Consider the following 27890-nt stretch of genomic DNA (forward strand, 5'->3'; position numbering starts at 1 on the left):
GACATTTAATCCTCATTTTTTCTCAATTTAAATTATTCACAGTCTCTAGGTATCTAAGTTTCTGCGGTTTTCTTTTTCTCTCTGCTCTTCTGAGGGACTTTACACCCCCTACTTATAAGAGGCCTATGACAGAGTGATTTTTCTACCCTCTTATCTAAAAACAAATATACTAGGGGCCAGGAATTTGGGGGAGCATATTAGAATTCTGCCTACCATATTGGTTTCAAAAACTATTTATAGAATAGAAATAATAACACATAATGTGTTCTTTAGGCAAAAAATCAGATTCATAGTTTTGCAATTAGAAACTACCTAAAAGGTCATCTAGACCAACAATTCGACCTATGCTGAAGATTTTCTACAGATCAAAGATCATCCACCCTCTTCTTCAACATTTATATTGATGACGAGACTAAATCATTTGAACTGGGATATTTAAATTTTAAAACTCTGAAGTTAATAGAAAATGTTTTCTATCTGTATTTCTCTAACCCCATTTTAACTAGTTCTTTCCTCTGGAAAATTTTTAAGTTAAAATAATCTTCTCTGATAAAAGTCCTTTAAACTTAAAAATTACCATGATTTTCTTTCTAAAGCAAGTAATTTAAGTTTTCTCTTCTCCAGGCTAAAGAGATTATGCCATTCTCAACATCTTTCACCACCCTAATGGCCAACTTGTGAGTTAACTCTAACTTGTTAAGAAGCCCCTTAAAACATTGTTTTTATACATTGACCAAGTAGTATTATATCAGAAATGTTAATTCAGAGTATTAAAGAGCATAGCTCAACATTAGGAAATCTATAACTGTAATATACAATATAAATGGGCTAAATAATAGGAATCACATCATCATTTCAACAGATGCAAAATATCTTTGGTAATTTTTTGTTATTTTAATAAATAGAAAAAATAGAGTAATTCATTTGTATTTGTTACAGAGTAGTTTGTCCCCCCAAAAAATTTAATGATAAAATATTATTTACTTTAATTTTACAAATTACTTTTTTATTGAACAAAACATACATATCTCTCCATTTACTTTTAAAGTGAATCCTTTTAAATCAAGAACAAATTAAGGATATTGTTATTTGGCAAGTTCTGGGAAATTCAGTAATTGTTTAAGTATTGGAAAGTTACAAAGCAATTATTTTTTAAATCAATATTGTATACCTAAAAATTATTTTGAAACTGCCAAAATTTTTGAAACATAAGACATTTAAATGTAGGCATGTAATATTATGTCAAAAAATATATTTTATACAATTTTTTAAACACAATGGAAAAAAGAAGTGTTTCATTTGGTATAGTGAAAAATGAAATAATTACAGAACATGCATATATGTTCATATGTATATATATAACCAACCTAGCTTAAAGAAAGTCAAAATAAAATTAAGACATATATATGTTTATATGTATAGAGAGAGAGACAGAGAGAGAAAGGGAAACATGTAGGTAAGTGCACTGTATTTCAGAAAGCGGTGACAAAATGTTGCAAAAATGTCTAGACTGGTTAATTTATAGAGTTAGAGGAATCCAATTAAAATTTCATCGGGATTTTCTTATGTTGCAGAACTTAGCCAAATGATTCTGAAATTTATTTTGAAAAACTAACAAATGAAAATATCAAGCAATAGCCACAAAACATCAACAGCGTATAAGGGGAAAGCGAATTATGTATTACACAAAACAATAATTGAAACTCCGTGATACTATTTCCCAGAAGGATATATCTTTCAGTGAATTAGAAGAGAAAGATCAGAAATTGACTCAAAATATTTAGGAACTTCCTCTATTACAACTATACTCTTACAAACAATATTAAAGAATCATTTTAAATAAGGAATAAGAACACTGGTTAGCAACTAGGAAAAAAAAATTGAATCCACATCATTCTCTAAAAGTCAAAATAAATCCATATGGAATAAAAATGTAAATAAAGTCAAACAATAGTAAAATTAGCAGAATATAATTTGTATCAGATCTAGGAAAAAAATGATCACTCTCTCCTCCTTACAGCAGAAGAAATCACGAGATAAGTAACCGAAGAACTCCCCCAAAAAAATTACATGCAGGAAGATGCCCCTAGCAACATTAATTACAGAGATGAAATAATGAAACTAAAATATATCTGTGAGAAGAGGGTATTGTTAAGTAAATTATTATATTTCAGTATATTAGAACAATATGCTGGTATTTATATATGATGACCATTAAGACTAGGTAAAATTATTGAAAATGTTTATGACATTATCTTAAGTGAACATGACAAAATATACATAGCTTTTGAAAACTGTGAATACTCATTAGTAAGTTCTAAAGGCAATATCTTAAATCAGTTGATTGATAGCATGTATGGATTTGTCTTCGTGGAATCAGCCAAATGGTTTAATCTTCCAAGTCCTAATTTCTCATTAACAAAATAGAGGCACTTCATATCATGTTAAAGATTCCTCGAGCTAGCATAATTAAAGTATTTGACTGAGAGTCATTGCTCAACAAATCTATTATAATTAGGGGAAATACAGTACTCATCTTTTTTAAAGTTTCTTAAAACTGTGATGCTACTGCTTTATGCCACCCCAAAAAGCTGTAAGTGATAACAAGATAATCCAAATATCATCTGAGCAAATCAATGCTCCATGATTAGGATTCCCTCACCCCTTGTTTGCAATTCACATTTCAAACTTCCTGCAACCAGTCCAAAAAAATAAAAGTAATTATAACATTTACGATAAATTTATATTTGGGCAAAAGGGTTAACAAAATGCTTTTTGTTTCTATGTGAGGGTATGACCTTTGGTTCACATCCTAGCTGTCACCTGGGAAAGAAATAAAGATGGTAGTTGTCAACTATGTTATTAAGCAGCACTGATTATGATGAAAAGAAGTGACCCTTGATAGACAGATTGTATCCAACCTGGGAGAGCTATATATCCTTGATGTGAAGCCAAACTTTGGGTTTCTCTAAATGTGCTGACTTATAACTGGCTTGCCCTGAGTAGAGACTCTGAAAGCTCTGTCTATGGAATTATCACAACAGATACTGGTTCCTGTCAGGCATGAGGTTTTCAAGCCAGGGCAGCCCCCGCACCTGTGCAACGTGGATTTCACTTTTTCATAAGTGAGTTGACCATGGGCAGTTGTGCCTTCTGCTGTGTAGACTGCTGCAAGGACTGCTGTGGAGCGAAATATCTGAAGCTGCCCTATGGACCAGCTCTGGTTGTTGTCCTGGGTCCTCTGAGTGGACTGATGTCAAGTGTAGCAAACCAGAGTGTGGTTTGTCTTAATGTTTGGTCAAATCTAAGAAGATCCCTGATGAATGCTGTAGTTAAAAAAAAAAAATTAAAAATAAAGAATTACTTCTATCCTTGGAATTGAGATAGGGAAAATGTTTTCTATAATTTTTTAGAAATTATAGAAAATATTTAGTGTCAAATATTCCTTCATTGATAAGCACCACATGTTTTGAAGCAAATAAGAAACAGAGGACAAAAGTACATACATGAACAGGGGCATCAGGGAAGATTAAAAAATTTCTTGGGAGACATGCTGTAGACAGTGTTTGGGAATAGGTTGTATTAGTTTGTTCTCACAATGCTAATAAACATATACCCAAGGCTGGGTAATTTATAAAGAGAAGAGGTTTAATGAACTCACAGTTCCACATGGCTGGGGAGGCCTCACAATCATGGCAGAAGATGAAGGGTAAGCAAAAGAACATCTTACATGGCAGCAGGCAAGAGAGCTTGTGCAGGGGAACTCCCTTTTATAAAGCCATCAGATATCATGAGACTTATTCACTATCATGAGAATAGCAAAGAAAAAAACCCATCCCCATGATTCAATTACCTCCCACTGGGTCCCTCCTATGACATGTGAGGATTATCTCAACTCAAGGTGAGATTTGGGTGGGGACACAGAGCCAACCCATGTCACAGGTTATTGACAACTTTGATTGGACTCTAAGTTCAATCAATCCCACTTCTGAATCTCTGACAAAATCACACAGGACTATGTAGCCCCATCCGAGAGCCACAGTACTCCAGGGAAGCTTTATCACAGCACAAACAGCTGTTCATGGGTGGCTTTCTTGCAAGAGCTTCAGACAGATTGTGCTCATGCTTTATCTAGTTTTGCACAAAAGGTCAGCATATGAGAGTCTGATTTCTCTCAAGAGAAAGCAAGAATGAGACTCAGTAGGTGATTGAACTAAAAAAATCAGTGTGTGGTATCCTTTGGTACATGAATAATTAATACAAAATAATCATGATAATAATTTTTACTCTTGTTAGAAAGTTCTTTCAGCCTTTTAGCTACTCCTGGAAGAGGCAGCATTTCACCTGGGAAAGGTGTCAAAAATTTAATTTGCAGAGGAATTAGGACATTCAGAATGAGTTTGTGCAAAGCGGCCTAAAGTGACTAGTGGGTAGTGTGGGAAGGGTAGTGTGAGGTGAAGCTATGAATGCAAGTTCAGCAAAAGAATTTAGGTAAAAGGGAGCTATCGAAAGATTTTCAGCAAAGGAATACCATTATTAGAACCAGATTTTATTACCTACTCTTTAAAAAATGTCAGTGGAATGGAGAAAAAAAAGAGATGGAAACTAATGCGATCTGTTTGCCAGTAGCTGCAGAAGCTATTTCATAGGGCTTACAGTGAGCATGTTGGCTATTTAAAATATTTTACTAAGATTATTAGTTAACTTTCCCCAATCCTTACCCTGAATCTAACTGAGACATGAGATTTAGAGTCAAATTGCCTGTGAAACTTGCTTTCACCACGAAAAAGCTTTGAAACCTTGAGCAAGTTATTTAAATTTCCTGAACTTTGTGAGTACATCTAAGTGCTGGAGGCAGTAAAAATACTGACCTCATCAGGTGGTGAGGACATGGTGAGCTGACATTTGAAAAGGCCTGACAGTATCTAGCACCTCGTAAGTATTTGATGAATATTAGCTGTTGCAAAATGAGAGATGGACATCAATTATATTCAATTTAAATCATTTTGGCCCAGCTATATAGCTCATCGCCATCTCTTTGCATTGTTGGAATATGTTAGCTGTGTCTTCCAGATTTGTATCTTGTTAGCTATAATGATTAAATGGAATACCTCTTTGAGATCTGCCCCCAAGTTAGCACCAATTCATTAGCAAGAACAATGTAGGTTCAGGTTGTATTACTAGATGTAAGTTCCATTTGTCTGGACCATATTCCTTCCTCTTGTCCACAAAAATACCACAAAAGCATTTGTCGAATGCTTTGAAATTAAAAGCAGAACATTTTTGTGTTATGTAGATATCAGAAAATAAAATTAACTTCTGTGGTGTGACTTACTCTAATGAATCTTTAATGATACCTAGAGATCACTGCTTTAGGTTTTAAGTCTTCCCAAATCTCTTAATACTCTGAGAAGTTTATTAGAGATCAGTCGAAACCCACCACTCTGCATTTCTACTATCCAGATTCATCAGAGCAATGCTACATTAATATTCTATACAATACCCTTACTCAGAAATCTGCAGTAATTTTTTTCTATACCAAATATAGAGGAAACTATGGAAACCTTAAAGGGATTAGATTTAATTCATCATTAAAATAGGTGTGCTAAGAGGGTTAATCCCAGGAGGTCTGGAATTGGCCTGAGCTGTTTTTCTGAAATCAGAGATTTACCTGCAGGACACTGACATCTGGTCAAGGCATGAAATGCAGTTTTTAATAGTGTTGTTTGGGGCTAATTTATACTAGCCTATCAGCAAGATTGATGGTGTGCACCCAGTTTCAACGAGACCCCCAGAGGAGTCCTACATTGGCTCTGGTAACATAGCAATGAAGTGCCTACATGCCAGTGGAGTACAAGAGCCCTGCCTGAAACTCAGTGTTGGGCTTTCTGGTCCTGTGGTGTTCCATGCACACATTAGTTGTTTCTAATCTGAAAAGGAAAGAGCGTCTGATACAGCCCTGCTGTGAGAGGATGACGGGAAGTTACTACTGGCTTCCCCAGACTCTTTGCTGTGAGGTAGCCTCTGGCTGCAATGAATATCCCTACTGCTTACCAATGTCCTAATATATTATGATCTTGCCATAGTGTGTCCTCTTCTGGCAATAAACTGCAGATTCAGAAGTATTATCATTTTTGGCCTTATGATTCTACCTATGAAACCTAATGAGTCCAACCTAATGAACAATAGGCAAAATAAATTGTCCCATTATTTATTTGCTACAGATTTTTATAACCTCAATGGCTTTCTACAGTAATTCAATTTCTGCTACTCCTGTATGTGGACTAATCAGTTATGACATATACCCATTGGAATCAAGTCTAATACAAGATAAAGAGCAAGATAAACAAAATAATAATTGATTCAGCCTTCATCTAGACTGCAGCCCATTGGAACGGTGAATTTGGAAGCAAATGATCCCATTTATATGTATATTGTTAAACTTAGAATAATAAAGTAAGCAGCAAAAGGAGAAATCCTTGCAGGAAGAGTGGCCCATAGCAACAGAAGAGGATTGACTAAAGATGAAGACGTAAGCCTCCAATACAAGTGTCTGGCACACACAGAATTAGGCTGATGCTCTAGACCCATTCTTCATATCTTTTATATGGTCCCAGGTCAAATTATGTACAATTCTGAGAATTTGTGATACTATCTATCACTGGGCCCACCTATTTTGCTCAACCACAAAATAAGTGTTTGGTTAGCAATTTCAATTCCAGTGTTGAAAATTATAAACTTTTTTATTTTCTTTATGGTACTTATTAATACTTAGAATTATCTCAATAATTTGTTTTACTTATTTACTATGTTTTTCCCCACTAAAGCTCTTTGATAGCAGAGAACTTTTCTGTCATGATCACCAATGTATCCTTATTGCCTAAAATAAAGTCTTGCATATAGTAGACAATAAAAAATAATTTAGCATTATTTACTAAGCATTAACTATGTTCTCGGCACAGTTAAAGTGTTTTGCATGTATGAATTTATTAAATACATACAATATCTATATGAAGTAGTTATAATCTCAAGCCCCATTTAATGGATGAGAAAAGCAAAGTACAGAGGGGTTAAGTAAATTGATTGAGGCCCCATAGCTAATAAATAGAAGAATCATTTGAACTTAGTCTAGTTCCCGTATCCAGGTTCTTAGAAATTATCAAAGAAAGAGAAGAGCTCAATAGCTAGATGATCATAGAAAATTACTTATTAATTATTGCTAAACAGTTCTGTGTTTCAGTGAAGATTTTTTGTTCCCTTTCATCTAAGCTTTTTCCTTAAATTATTAGAAATTCAAATATCAAGGCATAAATTCTACCAATGCAAACAAATCAATTTCCAAAAGAAACCACATGAAGAATCCCTCATAATTTCAGATACTTTATAGTAACTGCAATGTTACTACTGAGAGGAATCTACTTATGCCACACAAACAGAAGCAGGTGGCCTGATGCATGTGTTGTCATGTTTGTGGAGCTTTAGTGAGAACGTAAGAGTTTGCTAAGAAAGATAATAACAAAAATGAGGTGTTTCTTTCCTTCCATCTCCAGATTATCTGAGAAAAAGAGAACCACTTGAAATACTACACATGATGAAAGTAGACAATAAACTGTTTCAGTTAGGTTAAAAAGAAAATGTTACATAATTGTGAGATTCCCTGTTGGTACAGGAAAGCAGTGATTGACAACAGGAATCTTAAGATGTAAAGTGCTAATTCCAGAGAGAGGATCAGAACACCCAGGAAAGACTGGATTTGTTTCTAACTCCACTGAACAACTTTATCTTACACAGAGAATGGGAGGTCTCTGTAATTTAATCATTTTTTCCTGTTCAATTTTTTTTTATTTAAAAAGTAACTGTTAAAAAAAAAAAAACTACCAATGATCCTATAGTGTTGGTCATTCCAGACCAGTAACTGATTTTCTGCTTCTCTAATTCTTACACCAAAAGGTAAATCTGAATGGAGTTGAGGACAGGACTAAGAATATCTGCATCACAAGCAAGAGGCTTAGGAACAAAGTAGAGAGAGTTACAGCCACTTTTTGGCAGAATTTTCTCTCAGTACTTTTTCTGCTGTGGTAATGACAATAAAACAATTTGTCATCAATGTCTTGGGGATAAAGAGCAGATTCCAAATAATATGGCTCTATGAGTTTGTATTTTGAGCTTCTTGTACTGCACCAAAAAAATGAAAAATAAAATATTTAAAATTAAAGACATACTTAGGCCCCAAAACAAGATATATAGTCCATTGAACCAGAAATGGAGTAGAAACTCACAATGATGGTCAAGGTTGAAGCCAAGGGCCTGCTGGACTCCAGGTCTATAAGCAGACAAAAATAACCATATACTCAACTACTGCAGAGGAACAGGGAACAACAGGACATTTTTTCATTACAAGGAAGAAAGAGAAAATCTCTGACTGAATTCATCACTAAAGCAGGCTTTCCTGTTGGAGAACAGGCTGAGAAAAGTTGTAGATGCTTCCAGGTCTAAAGGTAGTTGAAAACCACTGTACTAAAAATAACACACCCACCCACCCACAAACACACACACACACACAGAGGAGAGACAGAGAGAGAGGAGGAGAAGGAGGAGGAGGAGGAGGAGCAGGAGGAGCAGGAGGAGCAGGAGGAGCAGGAGGAGCAGGAGGAGCAGGAGGAAGAGGAGGAGGAGGAGGAGAACAAGAGGAGGAAGCAGCAGCAGCAGCAGCAGCAGCAGCAGCAGCAGAGTACATGAGCCAAGCTGCTTTCTGGTCCAAGGCTGTATCTTCCTTAAGACCAAAATCAAAAGAAAGGGGGAGCTATCAAAACAACACCTGGTAAACCAGGTGGATGCAAATACTCACCTGCTAAATAAATGAAGGGTAAAGAATTAGAGAAGAAAGGGTGGGAAAACCAACTCAGAGCATGTAGAAAAACAGCCATGAACTTAACAATAAGGGAGATAAATTCAGCCACAATAAGAGAGAAGTAATGAAGAAATCTCAAAGTAACTTTAACATAAATTATATTTAGGGTTTCAAATTAAAAATAAAAGAATATAGAACAAAGAAATTATAAACTGAAAAAAGCGACATTAAGAACAGAAAAAATAAAAATTAGACCATTAGAAATTCTATTAATATGGATATTTTAATAACTTAAAAGGAAATGCATTTAAATAATTATTCTACACATGAAATTGTATAATACCAGTTCAAAGTAGACTGTGAAATATTTAAGATGCATAATATAAACCCTAAAGCAACAACTGTAATAATAGATAAAGAATTGATAACTAATAAGCCAAAAAAAGAGATAAAATAATAATTGATGTCCAATTAATCCAAAGAAGCTAGTGAAGGAGAAGAAGTAAAGAGACTCGGTGAGGCAAAGAGAAAGCAAATATCCACAAAGTAAGTTTCAACACAACCATTTTCAATATTTACATTAAATATAAATAATCTAAACACCCCATTTCAGACAGAGATTATCAGATTAAATAGAAAAAGCAAGATCAATACACATGCTACAAATAAGAATCTCAAAATAATTATACTATGTGAATAAAAAAATGGAGTACTTATGTATGATAATATTTACATAAAATTGTTTTTAAATTTTTTTTTTTTTTTTGAGACAGAGTTTCACTCTTGTTACCCAGGCTGGAATGCAATGGCGTGATCTCGGCTCACCGCAACCTCCGCCTCCTGGGTTCAGGCAATTCTCCTGCCTCAGCCTCCTGAGTAGCTGAGATTACAGGAGAGCGCCACCATGCCCAGCTAATTTTTTGTATTTTTAGTAGAGACGGGGTTTCACCATGTTGACCGGGATGGTCTCGATCTCTTGTCCTCGTGATCCACCCACCTCGGCCTCCCAAAGTGCTGGGATTACAGGCATGAGCCACCGCGCCGGGCCTTTACAATTATTTTATATAAAACTTTAAACTTCTACGAATTCTGAAAAAGTTAATCTATGGTAATAAGAGCAGTAGTTTCCAGAGGAGGAGGTAGAAAGGATGAGAAAGGAGAGGCACAAGGAAATTTGTGGGAATGATGAACATATTTATTCTTTTGATTGAGGTCTATATGTCAAATTGTATAATGTAAATATAAACAGCTTATTTTATGTGTATTTTACCTCACTAAACCTGCTACTGAGTAGTTAAATGAATAAATAGGCAAATAAATAAATATAAATATAAACTGGCAAAGCAATATTATTGTTAGGTAAAACAAAATTAAAGGCAAAATGCATTAAGAGATTAAGAGTAACATGGCATAAAGATAAAAGATAGAAAGCCACAAAGTAAATACAACTATAAACTGATAAACATCTAATTAAGAATAGTAATATAGTTTTAACATATGTAAAGCATAAACTGAAAGAATTACTAGAAGAAATCATTAAATCCACAAATGTAATGGAATATTTTTAAATAATCCATTATTACTAGAATATTCCAAATATTACTAGATCTAATAGTTCAATTATTAAGTTAATCTAACAAATGTATTTATAGACCATTTCTAAACATAGATCATATAATTTCAACTAAAATGTTTTAATATATTAACTCTAAATGCTACTTAATGAGAATAATAATAAAAACACACTTATAGAAAAGTTGAAATAAAGTTTTAAATATTTAAAAATATATTCTGGATTCAGAGTCCAGAGTGCTCACCATTACACTGTGGAACCACCTTAAAAATATCTTCTGAATAAATTAGGAGTTAAAGGTGATTGTTATAAGAAAACTTTTTAAATATTTTGAAATTAGTTTTAAAAGGACAGTCCCACAGATCAGTATATCAAAATGCAACCCAAGCAATTCTTGGAGAAAATTTATAATTCTAAATGTTTTTATTTAAATATATATACATAATATATATATATAGACAATAGATCAATTTAGCATTCAAATCAATTGCCAAGACAAAAAGCTTAGAAGGTATTCTGCACAGCAAAAGACACTATCAACAAAATGAGGAGGCAACCTATGGAATGGAAGAAAATATTAATAAATTATTCTTGCAATAAGGGCTAATATCAAAAATATGTAAGGAACACAAACTACTCATTAGTAAGAAAATAAACAACCCAATTTAAAAATGGGCAAAGAACCTCAATAGACATTTCTCAAGAGAAGACACACAATGACCAACAGGTGTATGAAAAAATTCTCAACATCACTAATCATCAGGAAAATGCAAATTAAAACCAAAATGAGAGATCATCTCAAACCTGTTAGAATGGCTATTGTCAAAATGACAAAAGATAACAAGTGTTGGTGAGAATATGGAGAAAAGGGAACTCTTGTAAACTGTTGGTGGAAATGTAAACGAGTACAGACCTATGGACAATATTATGGTGGTTTCTCAAAATATTAAAAATAGGCCTATTATACGATCCAGAAGTCCAGCTGCTCAGTATATGTCCAAAGGAAATGACATCAGTATGTCAAAAAGATATCTGCATTCCTACATTTATTGCAGCGTTATCCACAATAACCAAGATATGGAATCAACCTGTGTCCTTCAGTGGATGAATGGATAAAGTAAATGTAGCATATATCCACAATGGAATATTATTCAGCTTCTAAAAAGAAGGAAATCCTATCATTTGCAACAACATGAATGAAACTAGAGAACATTACTGCATGATCACATATAAGAAATATAAAAAAGTATAACTCGGCCAGGCACAGTGGCTCAAGCCTGTAATCCCAGCACTTTGGGAGGCCGAGGCGGGTGGATCACAAGGTCAAGATATCGAGACCATCCTGGTCAACATGGTGAAACCCCGTCTCTACTAAAGATACAAAAAATTAGCTGGGCATGGTGGTGCGTGCCTGTAACCCCAGCTACTCAGGAGGCTGAGGCAGGAGAATTGCCTGAACCCAGGAGGTGGAGGTTGCGGTGAGCCAAGATCATGCCATTGCACTCCAGCCTGGGTAACAAGAGCAAAACTCCATCTCAAAAAAAAAAAAAAAAAAGTATAACTCACACAAATAGAGAATAGAATGATGGTTACCAGGGATGAGGTGGAAGGAGACTGGGGAGATGCTGGCTAAGAGATCTATTATGCATCATGGAGGCTATAGGTAAAAATAATGTATTATGTATTTGAAAATTGCTGAGAGAGTATATTTTAAGTGTTCTCACCACAAATGGATGATGTGTTTGAGATAATATATATGTTAATTAGCTTGATTGGCTAAATCAAGCTAATTAACACATATATTATCATATATATGTATACAATGTGTACATATTACAAAACATGTTACATATCATAAATTTACATAATTTTTATTGTACATAATTGTACATATTTATGGGGTCCATGTGATATTTTGATAAATTCATAAAATGTCTAATGATCAAATCAAGGTCATTAGTATCTCCATCACCTAACACATTTATTATTTTTCAATGTTGAGAACATTTCAGATCCTCCCCTATTTTAAATATATAATAACTTAGGTTAACTGTAGTCACCCTACTGTGATATTAAACACTGGAACTTATTCCTTCTATCTAACTATGTTTTTTATCTATTCAACAACCTTGCTTTATTATGCCTCACCCTTCCCAGTCCCTGGTAACCACGATACTATGTTTACCTCTATGATAAACTTTTTTCCTTCTCACATATGAGTGAGAAAATGGTATTTTTGTGTTTGGCTTATTTCACTTAAAATAAAGACCTCCAGTTCCATCTGTTGCTAAAAATAGTGGATTTTATTATTTATTGTGGCCAAATAGTATTCCATTGTGCATATATACCACATTTCCTTTATCCATTCATCAGTTGATGGGCACATGGTTGATTTGGCATCCTGGCTATCATAAATAATGCTACAATAAATATGAGTATGCAGATATCTCTTTGATCTACTGATTTTCTTTCTTTTGGATATAGACCCAGCAGTGGAATTGCTGGATCACACAGTAGTTCTCTTTGTAGTTTTTTGAGTAACTGCCATACTATTTCCCATAATGACTATCCTAATTTATATTCCCCTCAGCAATATACTAGCATTCCCTTTTCTCCAAATCCTTGCCAGCATTTGTTATTTTCCGTCCTTTGGATAAAAGCCATTTTAACTGTGATGAGATGATAGCTTATTGTGATTTCAACTTGCGTTGCCCTGATGGTTAGTAATGTTGAACATTTTTTCATATGCCTGTTGGTCATCTGCATGTCTTCTTTTGAGAAATGCCTATTCAGATCATTTGCCCATTTTAAAATCAGATTATTTAGGGATTTTTTTTTACTATTAAGTCATTTGAATTCCTTATATATTCTGAGTATTAATCTCTTCTGAAGGTTTGCAAACATTTTCTACCATTTCAGAGGTTTTCTCTTCACTCTGTTGATTGTTTCCTTTTTCTATGCAGAAGCTTTATTCTTGATGTAATCCAATGTGTCTATTTTTTATTTTATTGCCTGTGCTTTTGAGGTCTTAACCAAAACTCTTAGCCCAGACCAATGTCCTAAAGCATTTTCCCAATATTTCCTTCTGGTAGTGTCATAGTTTCAAATTGTATATTTAAGTGCTTTAATCTATTTTATTTTATTTTTGTATATGGCAACAGAGAAGTCTCCTTTCTTTTTTCTGCTTATAAATATTCATATTCCAACAGCATTCATTGAAGAAACTGTCCTCTCCCCATTAAAAATTCTTGGCACTTTTGTCAAAAATGAGTTGACTCTAAATATATGGATTTATTTCTGGATTCTCCATTCTGTTCTATTGTCTATGTGTCTATTTTTATGCCAGTATCATGCTGTTTGGGTGAGAATAGCTTTGTAGTACATTTTAAAATCAGGTAGTATGATGTCTCCAGCTTTTTTCTTTGTTCTCTGAATTATTTTGGCTATTTGAGGTCTTCTGTAGTTCCAAGTTCTCCACCTTTTCCAGGTTATGTTCTATCACCCTGGCCTGCATTCAGCAAGAATTCTGTTAGGTCCATTTATCCAGAATCCCCTTTTGCCCCTGATGTAATTTTCTCTCAGCAATTTTCTGTCCGCTGAACCCCAACTTGTTCCTTGTCTATAAATTCCCACCTTTCCCTGTTGAGCCCAATTTCACCTCCCTACTACAAAAACCCATTGTAACAGTCCTTATTGCCCAAAGTCTTTCTTACAATCTTTACCAAGTGTCAGGAATAACATTTTCTTTAACAGGGTCCAGAAGCAGACCAACCAGAAAGAAGGGAATGATAGGATGATAATGAAAAAAAAATCTGGGAGGACAGCAAAGCAGCAGGCCCAGTACAGATAAAAGCAAGAGGGTTAAGGAATTGAGGAATGATATTACCAAGAGAAAAAGATATGGAAACCTATGATGTCAGCTGTGGGCAATACTTACATAATTCTAACAATGTATGCTGAAAGTTCAGTGTTCAATTTTGCATGACAACAATTGTAAATAATTTAAATGTCCAAAAAAAGGGGTATTAATAAATTTGTGTGTATTTAAAAGATGAAATACCATATAAAAATTAATGAACTAGAGATATTTGTATTGACATCATTAAATATCACATGAGATTCATTATGAAAAGAGCAGTTGAAGTAAATAACTATTTATGTAAATATTTACATTTAAAACAATGTCATCATTGTGATTACATGTATATTAGTTCAAAAGTAAAATACATAAATTAGATATTCACAAAATTCATGATGATGACTGGATGGAGGGGAAGAAGAAAGAAAAAGGATCATGATTGTTAAGAGGAATATAGGAGACGCTGATCTAACTGTAGTAACTTATTTCTTCAAAAAATAATCTGAAGCCATTATTACCTATAATGTACTCACCCTGAGGTTGAGAACATAGTGTTTGTTACAGTAGTATCCTTTGTAGAGTATGTTATTTTCTTACTCTAAAACAAAAATTTCACGAAGTAGTTTGCCTGTTCAGCTCCTTGATAGCCACTGAAATCGAGTTTTAGCAGAGAATTTAGGAGGAATGTGGCCTATCATTTTGTAATTAAGCAATTTATATCAGTCTTTTCTATTTTAGAACTCTCTAGGCGAAAATCTCCTAGTGATAAGTGCAGTAAACATCACCATTGACTATTGATTGATCAGTATCCTGGAAGGCACACCCTTCCATTAAGAACACTTTCCTCTGCTACCATCAGACCAAGGCACTGACAATAGTGATAAACATTTCCATGCAATTTGCCAAGCACTTACAGAGTTTACTTTTATTGAGTGCATAATGTACCAGGAAGTGCACTTTCACATTTATTAAGTGTCCCTCTAAGAGCCCTAGAACACCACATAGTAGAAGAAATGTGAGCTTTGCTTCATCTCTTACATGCCTTGTGACCTACAAAATTTCTCTGAGCCAGTTTCCTTGTGTATGAACCGGAGAAAATTTGTCCACCTTATAGGTAATTACAAAAGGTGAATGAGATGATATCCACAGAGAGTCTAATAGAGTACCTAAGCAGAATCTCAGTAAATGTTACCTTTCTCATTTACAAAGTTCTGAGTGATTCAGTAATGTGACTCTGGTCACACCTAAATGAGAGAATCAAGGAGGCATGACAGTTAATTAAGTGCATTGACTTTAGGGCCAGGCTGCCCAGGTTCAAATCCCAGCTCTACCAATTACCAGCTATGTAACTTTGACCAAGTTATTTAATCTCTCTGTGGCTTAGTTTTCTCATATGTAAAATAAGAATAATAGGGAAACTACCTCGTAGGGTTGTTATTATATAATTGAGCACTTGGAACAAAATGTAGCACATAAAAGCACTATGTAATTTCATGAATAATAAGTAACATATACATCATGAACTCAATATATAGAAATTCATACACCATGGAAGGAAATGTAGAGCTCCTCCTCTTACTGCACTATAGCACCACCCAAAACTAGCAAGGCTGCTGTCATACGCACATTCTGGTTTGGGGGTAGTTTGCGTCATTACTGTTAAGTTTGGAGGGTGTAAAAGAAAGAGACATAAAGGGAAAGTTTGCCACTGACATCTTTAACTCTTACCTTCTGATGATGGTACTCTTTTCAGTTCTTTTGAAATTTTTATTTATTTATTTATTATTTTTATTGCATTTTAGGTTTTGGGGTACATGTGCAGAATATGCAAGATAGTTGCATAGGTTTTTCAAAAGTTGTAACCAAGCTAGTCATAGAAGCTCAATCTTAAGGTTTAGGCCAGGCACAGTTGCTCAGACCTGTAATCCCAGCACTTTGTGAGGCCAAGGTAGGCCAATGGCTTGAGCGCAGGAGTTAAAGACCAGTCTGAGCAATGTGGCAAGAGCACATTTCGATAAAAAACACAAAAATTAGCTGAGCATGGTGGCATGCACCAGTAATACCCGCTACTAGGGAGGCTGAAGTGGGAGGATCACTTGAGACTAGAAGGCTGAGGCTACAGTGAGCCATGGTTGCACCAATTCAAACCAGCCTGGGTAATCGAGTGAGATCCTGTCTCAAGAAAAGAAAGTAAAACAGAATAACTAAATCAATCTTAGGGTTTAGCTACAATAATAGACCCTCATGTTTGCACTGAAATATGGACAAGTCTCTGTTCCTCTGTGACATGTTCTTTTCTTTTTCACCAGCAACAGTGAGAACTAGCTGGCACCAATTTCCCATTATCCTCCTCCTGAAGGGCATGCATAACTCACTTAATTGCTTCACACTATAGCACATTGCTATTTAGAAGCAGTCTGTTTATTTCCATTGTAAAACAGTATGGAAATAAATAAGCAATTTTCATACATTAGGAAACATAAGCATGCTAGAGTCTAATTCATATGTATGTGATTAATAAACCAGAGCACTTCCATGAAATACACTGCACCACACAAACACCATTCCATTAGAGCAGCCACTTGGGTGTGAGATATCACCCAGAGTTGTCTCATGGCTGGACCAAGTAAAACAATGCCAATGTGGAAACTCAAGGAACTTCCTTAGTATGAAACCTCTCCTTTAGATTGAAAAATGAAGAGTGAGAAATGGAGAGCCAACTGTCCTGCTTTTGTAAGTGGTATTGGCTTTTTGTGAGCTATGAGCAGGCTGCATGACTCTGAGCAAATATATTTTCTGTGTCTTGTTTATTAATGGACAGAAAAGCTAGCCTGAAAATGAAATTGATTTTATTCACTTAGGATTTCATACTCCATTGCACAACCACAACCCAGCAAATTTTTCATTAACAGAGATAATTACTTTAATGAAGATTAAATATAATTTAAAATTCACATTTATCTTTATCTACCTAATGCAGGTCAGAATTAGCCTAAAATGGTTGGGAAATGGGGAAGAAATGGGTTTCTTCAAAAAAGACCCCATCTGTTTAAGAGGAGAGTGTCCTGATCTGGTGGTCCTGCCTTTTTTTCCTCTTCCTCCTCTTCCTCCCATTCTAACTATTAATGTCTCCCACCTCAGCCCCAAATCAGACCTTCTGCTTTATAATACTCCTAATTTGGGGATGTTTGGCAGAAGCTACAGGATAGCAGCAACTAATAGCCAGGATGCTCAATGATCTATGAAAAGCTGTATTTATGATGGGCATATAGAGGAGAAACACTGAGATCAAAGAAGTCCAGGTTAGTTTGAGAAATAGCTTCCTTCCCTAACACAAAGTGCTTTACTCCACTTGTCAAAGATAGAAAGCCAAGAATTATATTAAACTCATCAGTATTACTCATTTTATGTGGTGTTAGCAATGGTCATCATTAATGGTATTTGAGTATTGTTGTGGAAAGGGCATGTGCCTAGGAGACAGAAAAAGCAACGTTTACTTCTAGTTTTTCCTCTTTTCAGATGTATGATGTTAAAAATTGTTCCTTTGCTGAACCTCAGGGTTCTCATTTGTGAGATGGAGATAAGAATGCCCACCTTGAGTTCAGAAATGTAGAGCACCTGGCATTAAATAGGGACTCAACAAATGTAATATACACTTTTGCTGTAACATAAATTTTCCTCTAAAAGTTTCAAATACTATACCAATGGGACAATTCTCCCTAAGTGACAGCAACACCCAATTCTCCAGAAGTAACCAGTCCATTTTGCTTGAGGCTCTTGCTGTTACTGATCTAAGAGAAGGCTCAGGCTAAAGGGGTTTCACAGGTTTGTCAAACCCATTAGCACAGATATGCACAGCCACGAGTGTTTGGACGTTTACTTTCCAGGGAAGAAAACTAAGTCTGGTTTAGTAGGGATATACAACTGGCGCCAAGATAAGATATTTCAAATAATAGCTCTCATTTACTGAATACCAATGAGATATGTTACATTACATATATCAGCATGTTTCATGTTATCTTATTTAATTAGTGTGACTCTACAATTCATCATCTAACTCACGACACATTCAGAGTAAAAGAGAAGGCTATATAAATAATTACATCAACACAATAGGTATAAAACCCGGATGATCCTGGACAAACTGAACATATGAACACCCATGTTTAATTCACACAGTCACTGTATGAGCTATAAAACACTGTCCCTAGTTCACTGAAGGAAACTATGATTCAAAGAGGTTAAAAGTAATGAGTCCAAGGATGTACAAACTAGCAAAAGGCAGACCCAGGGTTGGAAACTTTGTCTATACGATGCCAAAGGTTTTTTCTCTAACATCCTTCCTCCTTGAAAACCTTTATTCAAGATAGCAGCTACCAAATGACAGTATTAATTTCATTTTGAAAGCTTGTCTTCATTGAGTGAATAGGAAATTTCAAGCTCTGGGTCACAAATTCCAAATGCTATCAAGAAACAGGGCAAAAAAAAATTTTGTGAAGTGAAAGCAAAATGATACCAGCAAAAGTAGTTATATCCTAATGAGTATCCAGCCCTCTTTGAGTGCTCAATGCAGCCTGAATACCAAAGGCATGAGCTAATGCTTACTCAAGCATAGACAATGAGAGTCCATGGGGCCAGACATCAATAAGCCTGTTTTCCCAGATACTGGTCTATATTCTCATGCACCCAGTGAATTCCTTGATCTAGGCCAACTCATTGCTGATATTAGGAATCCGAAATCACAAAAAAATTTGATTTACTTCTATAACATTGTCAGAATCTTTTCTTTCCCCAGAATGTAATAAGGATAAAAATGTTGAAAATGATCAACATTCTCTCCTCTCCATGGTGTTTCAGTAGATGAAATTAGATGGGTTTTCCACACTACCACCCTTTGACATATCACTGTTTATATTTTTCTTGTCTCTTTGCAAATCAAAAGGTGGCCCAGTCTAGCCTCTCTTGGAAACTAGTCACATTGACAGACACAGTGCAACCTGTATCATGGCAAGGGAACAACAACAGTTCAAATCACTTATAAATTCCAAGCATCCTCAATCACAATCCTATAAGGAAAGACCATCCTCAAAAAGCAGGTAAGTTCCTGATCCTAAGAGTGAGTGACCAGATATTCAATGATGCTGTAAAAGAGCCTACCTTAGAACACAAGAAATACTGAGTAAAAATTCAATTCTGTTTCTCTGAAGTTGTGTGATCTTGACATTTCACTCAAATTCTCTGAGCTTCAGATTTCTCAGATGTAAAGACATTGCTTCTCAAATTTAGTAGGCACAAAAATTGCCTATAGATCTCATTAAAACACATTCCTGGGGCCCATCCTTGGAGATTCTGATTTATTAGGTTTGGTGTAAAGCCAGAGAATTTGCATTTCTAATAAGTTTCCAAGTGAGGATGATCATAATGATCTCACTGATTGTGGGCTACACTTTGAATAATACTAAATTGTATTGACAGTGCTGACCTCACAATTTCTGAAAAGGTCTGAAGAGAGATGATCCTTAGCAGAGCTGCTGACTCATAATGCCTCTCAGTCAACAATTAATAAAGCATCAACAAAGTCCAGGAGTATTAGTAGGAATAAAATTTGTAGAAATTTAATCATTTCTAATAGACCAGGCACAAGATGTCATTATAGTCCAATCCCTCCTGTTATATTACAGTCTTTGTTACTGTTCCAGTCTCAGGTTGTGAACCTACCCATAGACCTCCCAGTTTTCCCTTTCTTTTAGCACAAAACATAGTTTTTGGCTTACAAAGTCCATTCATTCCCTTTAGGCTCAGCTGCATTTCTGTGGCATCCAAACCCCATTTGAAATCATCTTGATTACTACTTTAAAAATAAAACATACGTTTTGCTGTTAAAAGAGTACTCAGAAAATAGATGGAAATGATATTTACTTTGCTGAAAACAGATATCTCCTGTTATACCAATTGTCAATTCTAAGATAAGCTGGAGTCCTTCAGTTTGTCCTTGTCTAATGCAACTCAGAGATCAGGGAACTCACTTCTTCACCCTCCCCTCCGTTTCTCTCCTCCCTACATTCCAGCTTTCTCTCTTCATGACATTATTTAATCTCTCAGTTGCAGCTTCTTGGGATTAGCTACAGCATCTATTAATAGTTTATTTCTGTTTACAGTTCCAAGGGGAGAAAAATAGCTCATTCCTTTTCTCCAATCTTGAAGATATGTCTTATTGCAAAGGGAGGAAGATGCACAGGCCCTGTGAATAACCTATTTCCACAATCATTCCACTGTAAAGATGCTAATGTGCTTCTTTGCCGAATGGATCCATTTAATAGGCAGAACAAGTTGGATATAAACTCTTTAATTGCTTTCAGCACACCGATTATCTTCCTGTGTCACCTATTGTATAATGCAAAAATGTTAACAAAAGCACTTACTGAAGACATTATTGGGAATTAAAAAACAAAGAACCATCAGTTGTCACTAAATATGCCTTTCATGTTCCCAAATGAAATGCATTTGTGCACTCAAGAAATAGGACAGAAATGTGCAGGCCTGCCATTGTCAGATGCAAACATCTTCATTAGATTTTGATCCAGCTGCTGCAAGATCTATAAAAAGAGCTATCAAAGCTGGCAACTCATTATTGGTTATTTCAGGAAAACTTCAAAAAACTATCCCTAAACCTGCACTGATCTTTTCTGACAAGCTCCCTGGCTGGGCTGTTTGTTTGGGAACAGGGGCATCGAAAACCTCTACCTCTCGGAATGATACTTCAAGGGATGCAGTCTTTGGTGGCTGTTAGAGAGAAACCACAATTGCAGGGTCAACTTACATTCCTAGACAATTGAGCTGTAAAATTCTGTCTTTCAACCCCCAAATCTCCTGTTCTGACCCAACAGCTTTCCTTAAAAGCATATAAGTGAAAAGTAGCCAAACCCAGGTCTTTATAGACAAGAAAGGAAAGATTAATATATGCAAGGTCTTGTAATATCCTTTATCTGTTGCAATAAATCTTCTTATGCATATTGGTAGTTAGCTTATTTCTAGCATATTATGTTCTGCAGGCACTAGCTTTCTTAAAAGAGAAAAAAAGAGGAGTAAGGAAATAAGCAAGGAAGGAGAAGAAAGAAAATAAAGGAACAAAGAAATGGAAAAGGGAAAGTGGAAAACAGTTTGAGTCTGGAGATCATGTATACAGCAGGTTATGAGGAAACAAACTCTAAATGCCAAAATTACCTACAACTGCTCTTTGAATTCTACTGAAACAGAAGGTGGTCCAACAAAGACCTGAATACTATTCATATTAATCACAGCCCCTAGCATCTTGATGGGGACCTCTCCAGTCAGGCCCAGGTCTCCAGAGGCCTCTGATGGATACCAGACAAACAACTCGCAGAAAACAACTGTCAGAGATGTCATAGCCATCTATGAAGAGCTCTTTCTCCCTCCGTCTGTATATGTCTTTATTTATGACAAAGAGAAACACAAATTATTATCCTGTGACTCAACCTCGGTCAACAAGGAAGAAAGAATACACAAACCACTAACAAAGTCTGCTTTAAAGATTTTTAGCTTGGCCTTTAATTTACCCACTATATTATCTGCATTGAAGAAAATTGAAATGCTCAAATTATTGATGTAATATTACATCTACTATATAAATTAGGTATAAGAGCTCATTTGGGGATCATTTTATTATATTTATATTGTCATTAAAAACTATTGCCCAAATCGTAATGATCTTAGTAACCACAAATATTTTTCATTACACATACCATCCCAATGCCCTGCAGAAACATCACCTTTCCTGCAATACCACAACTTTTCTCTTCCTTCCTGTCATCTGCCTTGGCCAATGGAGTCAAACGGATAAGAACAGAGGAAACTGAAGTCCACACCCACCCCAACCAGAGCAGGATTTTGAGCTGGGGACCAGATTCAGAGTTATCTTTTTATGATGTAAATCTGATCATGAGGCTCCTCCATGTAACACCATTCAGTAGCTTCCTATTGCCCATCAGATAAGATCACATTCCTGCTGTGCAGCTACAGGCAGTTATTAAACCTCTCCATGGCTCAATTTCCTCATCTATAAAGAGGTGATAATAATCATGAGGAAAATGTATGTAAAGCACTTAGCACAAAGCCAATAAATGCTTAATACCATTATTATTAATGTTACCTCACCAGCTAAATTCCTTTTCAGTTCCCCCTTTGTTCTGTCACACAGCCATACTCAACAATGAGTTTCTCAACTCCCCCATGATCCTCCTGGCTGCTATAACTTGATTTATGATTTTCTTTCTGCTTGCAATACTCTCTTCCTCCTCCTGGCCCTTGGCCAGCCTCACTCCTATTAATTAATGAACTGTCAGCTTAAATGCATAATGTGGAGAAAGGCTTCTCTGACTTCAAGCCTGGGTTTGCTTCCTCAAATACATTCCTCATTTCCTACTTCCTCTACTATATATGTAATGCATTATTATAACAACTTACTTGACTGAGATGTCCATGAAGGACCTAAGATTAGACTTTCCTTGCTTAGCACTGTATTTTCTCAGTAGCAAGCACAATATAGTCAAAGTGAACTGGGCTATAATGCAACTAAAAAAAAAATCTTAGCAGATTACAATGACATAGGATTGGTCCTTGCTTATACTATGTACATGTTCATCACAGTGTTTTCATACTGAATCCCAGTCTGATACCTCCTTTCCTACATTCTGGAACATTGCCATCTCAAGGCAGAGGGAAAAGGAACACAGTAATGGTTCACTGCCCTCTTAAGGTTTCCATTCAGAAATGGCACATCTAATTACTCTTCATACTTTACTGGCTAAGGCAAGTCATGTGGCAAAGGCTTATGTCAATCAGGCAGAAAATTCTTATGTAAAAAGGGTACCACAGGGAGGGAAACTAAAATACTTAGTGAACAGTAATATCTATTAAAACAGATCTCAATAAATGTTAGTTTAAGGAAATCTTACTTTGCTGCAAGGTGGCAGATATAAACCCCACATCAGTTGAAATCTTCCCATAGACTTCTCTGTTACTCAAAAACATTTTTACTTCTGGATAACCTTGACTTTTATAATCACTCCCCTTTTGGTCTCAAAACCATGTTTTCTGCCAGACACCAGTTGAATATCTATGTACTAACGCTTTACAAATCATACCAGTACATTACTTTTGAGTAATAAACAAAAATTAGGTTCAAGAACAAAAAATATATGTATTATTTGATTGCAACCCTAGGCAAAGCATTAATATGTACAAGTGGGATTATATCCAGTCTCGTAGAAAGATTTGCCAATAAGGCAACCTTCAAAATCAGTTCTTCTGACCTCAGATGAAACCCAAAAAGTTGAGTTACTTACCAAGTTCAAACAGCTAAATAGTAGCAGAAGCAGGACTGAATTATGCATCAGCAATTTTAAAGCAAGTGCTCCTTCTATTACAACATATTGCCTTCCCATGAAGATTGTCTCCAAATGTGAGTAGAGAAAGAGGTCACCATTTAACAGACAAGGAAACCAATGCCCAGGGAGGTGAAATGACTTTCTCAAAGCTATCCACCTGAATAGTCTTGTTTTCTTAACCACACAAATCCCTAAGGAAAGCTATGTTGTTTCAGCACCTAGGACAGTACTCACTCTTTCCAATGAGCTCAAAGAACTATCTGTGGAGTTGGACTGAACTGAACCTGAACTGAACTGAACTGAATTGAATTGGATTGAATTGATTCGAATCTAACTGAATTGAAATGATACACAAGGTAGAGATATATTTTCGTTCACTCCATAGCCCTTGTTTCTGATTCCCCCTGGATTTTTGGACTTGCCAAACCAGTACGTTACACACCAAGTATGACTTAGCTACTTTCTTTTCTATAATATCCTTATTCTCTGCTTCTTCCATATTTATAATTGCCTTTTTCCTTTGAGCAAAAACAAACTAATACCTAGAAATCTTGTCATCTCATGACATTTACAGAACAACATAGGGTTTGGAAAGCAAAATCACAAATGATACAAGCCCCCAAAAGATCATTAGACAGAGAACTTTATTCCCTCTGAGCTAAGCAGGTCAGCTGAAAAGTGACATAACCCAGATGATCCTAAGACACAGGGGAAAATGTCATTAAGTTGCTGTTTTCCAACAACTCAGTGATATGTAAAAGGAATAAGAATTAAATTTGAAGACAGAATGCAGATTCTGGCTAGACTCCAGGTTTGAGGGGTATTAAGTAAGAAAGAAACAATAGCACTGCCAAATCTAATTGTTTAAAACATAAAACTCTTTCTATATGTCTCAAGACAAATAGAGTCACACAGTATTGGGATGGATTCTGAAATCATGCAAACAAAGAACAACATACACCATTTGGATTAAAATTTTTTCTACTTAAAATCTGACTCTGCTTTCTTTTCCTTTCTCTCCTGACTCACAAAAGCACTTAGACATTTGAAATTAGCCATAGAAAAAAACACATTAAAGCTTCTTTACAATATTATGGATTGGACTCTACTATTGAAAAAGCATGGACTTTGTGATAAGACAGAATTTGGTTCCAACCCTAACCATACATCTTCTTGTTTTCTGATCTAAGCCTTAGTTTTACCATCTGTAAATAGAGATGATATTCTTATGACAATGTGGTGTGGTTAGGATTAAATGAGAGAATGATATTATAACACATCTTATCTTCCTTTTCCTCTGCATACGTAGAAATACAATTATCCACATAGCAGCTCCACATAACTGTGTGACAAATGATTTTTTTGTTCACTGTCAATAAATGCCTCCATTTCATCTCTTCAATAAATTGGCATAAATTTACTGAGTACTATTTACAGGAAAAACTTTGCTTACAAGTTAAAAAGTCATTACACAAAGCGTATGAAATTAGGGCATTTATTGAAATGCCTTTTCATTGGTTATCATAGCAAATAATTGAGATTATTTAGCCTTTTAAGTGTTTACTTTTCTTTACAGGATGAATGTGTTCAGTACGGAAAAATAATAAAAACAAATCAACCACTTAGACTCAAGCTCAGACTAAAAGTAGTGGTTCTTATTTCATAGTAGATTGACTGGCAATTGCTTGCTTTCAGTCAGTTTTGTGTTACAGCTGTATACCTGTATCTGTCTGTACTCTTGCCTCCGTGTACATCTTAATAGTCCATTCTCTTAATAGTTCATACACTGCTATGAAGAAATACCAGAGACTGGGTAATTTAAAAAGGAAAGAGGTTTAATTGACTCACAGTTCTGCACAGCTAGAGAGACTTCAGGAAACTTACAATCATGGCAGAAGGCACCTCTTCACACAGCGGCAGGTAAGAGTGAGTGCTGAGTAAAGAGGAAAGCCCCTTATCAAGCCATCAGATCTCGTAAGAACTCATTATCACCAGAACAGAACGGGGAAAACTGCCCCCATGATTCAATTACCTCCTACCAGGTCCATCCCCCAACAAGTGCAGATTATAAGAATTATACTTCAAGATGAAATTTTGGGTGGGGACACAGCCAAACCAAATCAACATCTGTGGTATATGTAGTCCTTTCTTGGGTAAAGCACTTTACTTGGATGTTGTCTTTTTTTTTTTTTTTTTTTTTTTTTTTGAGATGAGTCTCTGTGGCCCAGGCTGCAGTGCAATGGCACAATCTTGGCTCACTGCAACCTCCATAAGATTCAAGCAATTATCCTGCCTCAGCCTCCCCAGTAGCTGGGATTACAGGCACCTGCCACCACACCTGGCTAATTTTTGTATTTTTAATAGAGACAGGGTTTCACCATGTTGGCCAGGCTGGTCTTGAACTCCTGACATCAGATGATCCACCTGCCACAGCCTCCCAAAATGCTGGGATTATAGGTGAGAGCTACTGCACCTAGCCAGATATTGCCATTTTTATGTTAAAGTGAATCATGACTTTGCAACTCTACTGGCTAATTAGCTGTGTGCCTCCTTTAAGTGTATAGAAGCTGTTAGACTGAGAGCTAGGGAGGTTTTTCCGAAGTCACGGAGTCAGTTAGGAAACTGGCTGTATCCAGAGAAGGATAACCAGTATCCAGAGAAGGATAACTTTGCCGTAAACAAATTTATATTGAAAGAAGTAACTAACCTGGGACATTCAAAAGGCTGCACTTGGAGCTCTAAAAATACACAATTCATGCAGAACTTTCAGGAATTATATTGAGCACTTAGTTTGTGCCAGACAATTCTCCAAACATTTTTACATGTGTTATCGCATTTTATCCTTATAAAAAATCTTACCAGTTAGAGATAATTATTATGCCAAGGAGATCATGAAATAGAGATTCAAAAATGTTAAGTAGCTAGACCAAGATGACATAGCTAATAAAAGGCACAGGTAGGATGTAAAATCCACTGGACCAGTTTCTGTGTCCACACGCGTAGCCACAATATAAAAGTTCAGATGAGTGAATCAAGCCCCTCAGTTCCATTTTGTGAAGATCCTACTTGGTGCAGAAGCAGCTAATTCCATTAGGCTAAAACATCTCTAATGCTCCAAATGATGGACTTTCTGCCTTTATTTCCCGATCAAGAACACCACACTGTCCCCTAGTTTTTTTGAAATTTTAACTTCAAAATCCTTGAACAGCAGCCCCAAGAACCTAATTAATTCACCTTTACCCTTATAAGCTAATATGACTCCGTAAAGTCAGTTTATCTCAGAGAAGAGAACAATGCCTAGAACAGAATCTATTGTGTAGTACACATTTGTTGAACAAGTGAAAGATCTCATACTGAACTTGGAACATATACATTTACTTTACAGCAGATAATACTACTAATACCCTGTGCTTATGAGCACTTTCCTAAAAATACTGTCCGATTATGTCATTCCATTCTTACAATCAACTCTGAAAGGAAAATACGGTAGGTATTATAATTACCAGTTTTCACATAAAGAAACTGAGTCTCAAAAAATTGAAGTAATTCTCAAATTTACATGGCTCGTAAGTAGCAGAGCCAGTGTTCAAACTTAGCTTTCTTATATTCTTGGAATTACTTCATAACCTCCAGAGAGTACTGTTCAATGAACTTTCTTCAAAGGTGCTTGGGAAATGAGAGTTTAGCTGAGAATGAATTGAAGGGAGCTAAGGTTGTCTGCAGAAAAGTGGTGCATATTTTTATCTGTGACGGCAGTTTCCTAAACATCCAGGAATTTTTCTAACTAGTTGCTAAACCATTGGTAACTTGAAATCAGCCATGACCTGTGCATTTACATCACAGAAACGGACAAACTCTATAAATAACGGGATTTATTTTTCATAAAAGCTGGTTACAGGTAGAGAAGAGTAAAGGTGTTCCAAGCAAAGGGAAAGCCAACATCTCGAATGAAGACATCATTACGACTAGAATATTAGTAATACATTACAGTTCAGTAAGTAAGAAATCACACAAGGAAAAGGATGCAACAAATGTGTAGTAAAATTATGGAGGGCTCCTAAAGCTGTTTGGGAGTTTCTACTCAATGGTGGAAGAAACAAGAAACTCCTGAAATAAGTACCGTACAAAAAAACTGTGACATTACAGTAACTGTGTGCCCTGAGATTACATGCTCTAGCCAGACTTTTTAAAATAATCTTT

General features: G+C 35.7%; 1 protein-coding gene across 22 annotated transcripts in view; it reads right to left on the minus strand.

The window, feature by feature from the left end:
• LOC118155298 (uncharacterized) overlaps window positions 1-27890 on the minus strand; it is a 409919-nt gene that overhangs the window by 328831 nt on the left and 53198 nt on the right. For 21 of the 22 annotated variants that reach the window (XR_013526816.1, XR_013526819.1, XR_013526821.1 and 18 more), the window contains one exon: window positions 3096-3326. The exons of the other annotated variant lie outside the window; for it this stretch is intronic. The gene's annotated coding sequence lies outside the window, so the exon portion shown is untranslated. The remainder of the gene's footprint in view (window positions 1-3095; window positions 3327-27890) is intronic. 22 annotated transcript variants of the gene reach the window in all.

This window comes from Callithrix jacchus, chromosome 1 (genome assembly GCF_049354715.1).
Source record: "Callithrix jacchus isolate 240 chromosome 1, calJac240_pri, whole genome shotgun sequence".
Taxonomy (NCBI): Eukaryota; Metazoa; Chordata; class Mammalia; order Primates; family Cebidae; genus Callithrix; species Callithrix jacchus.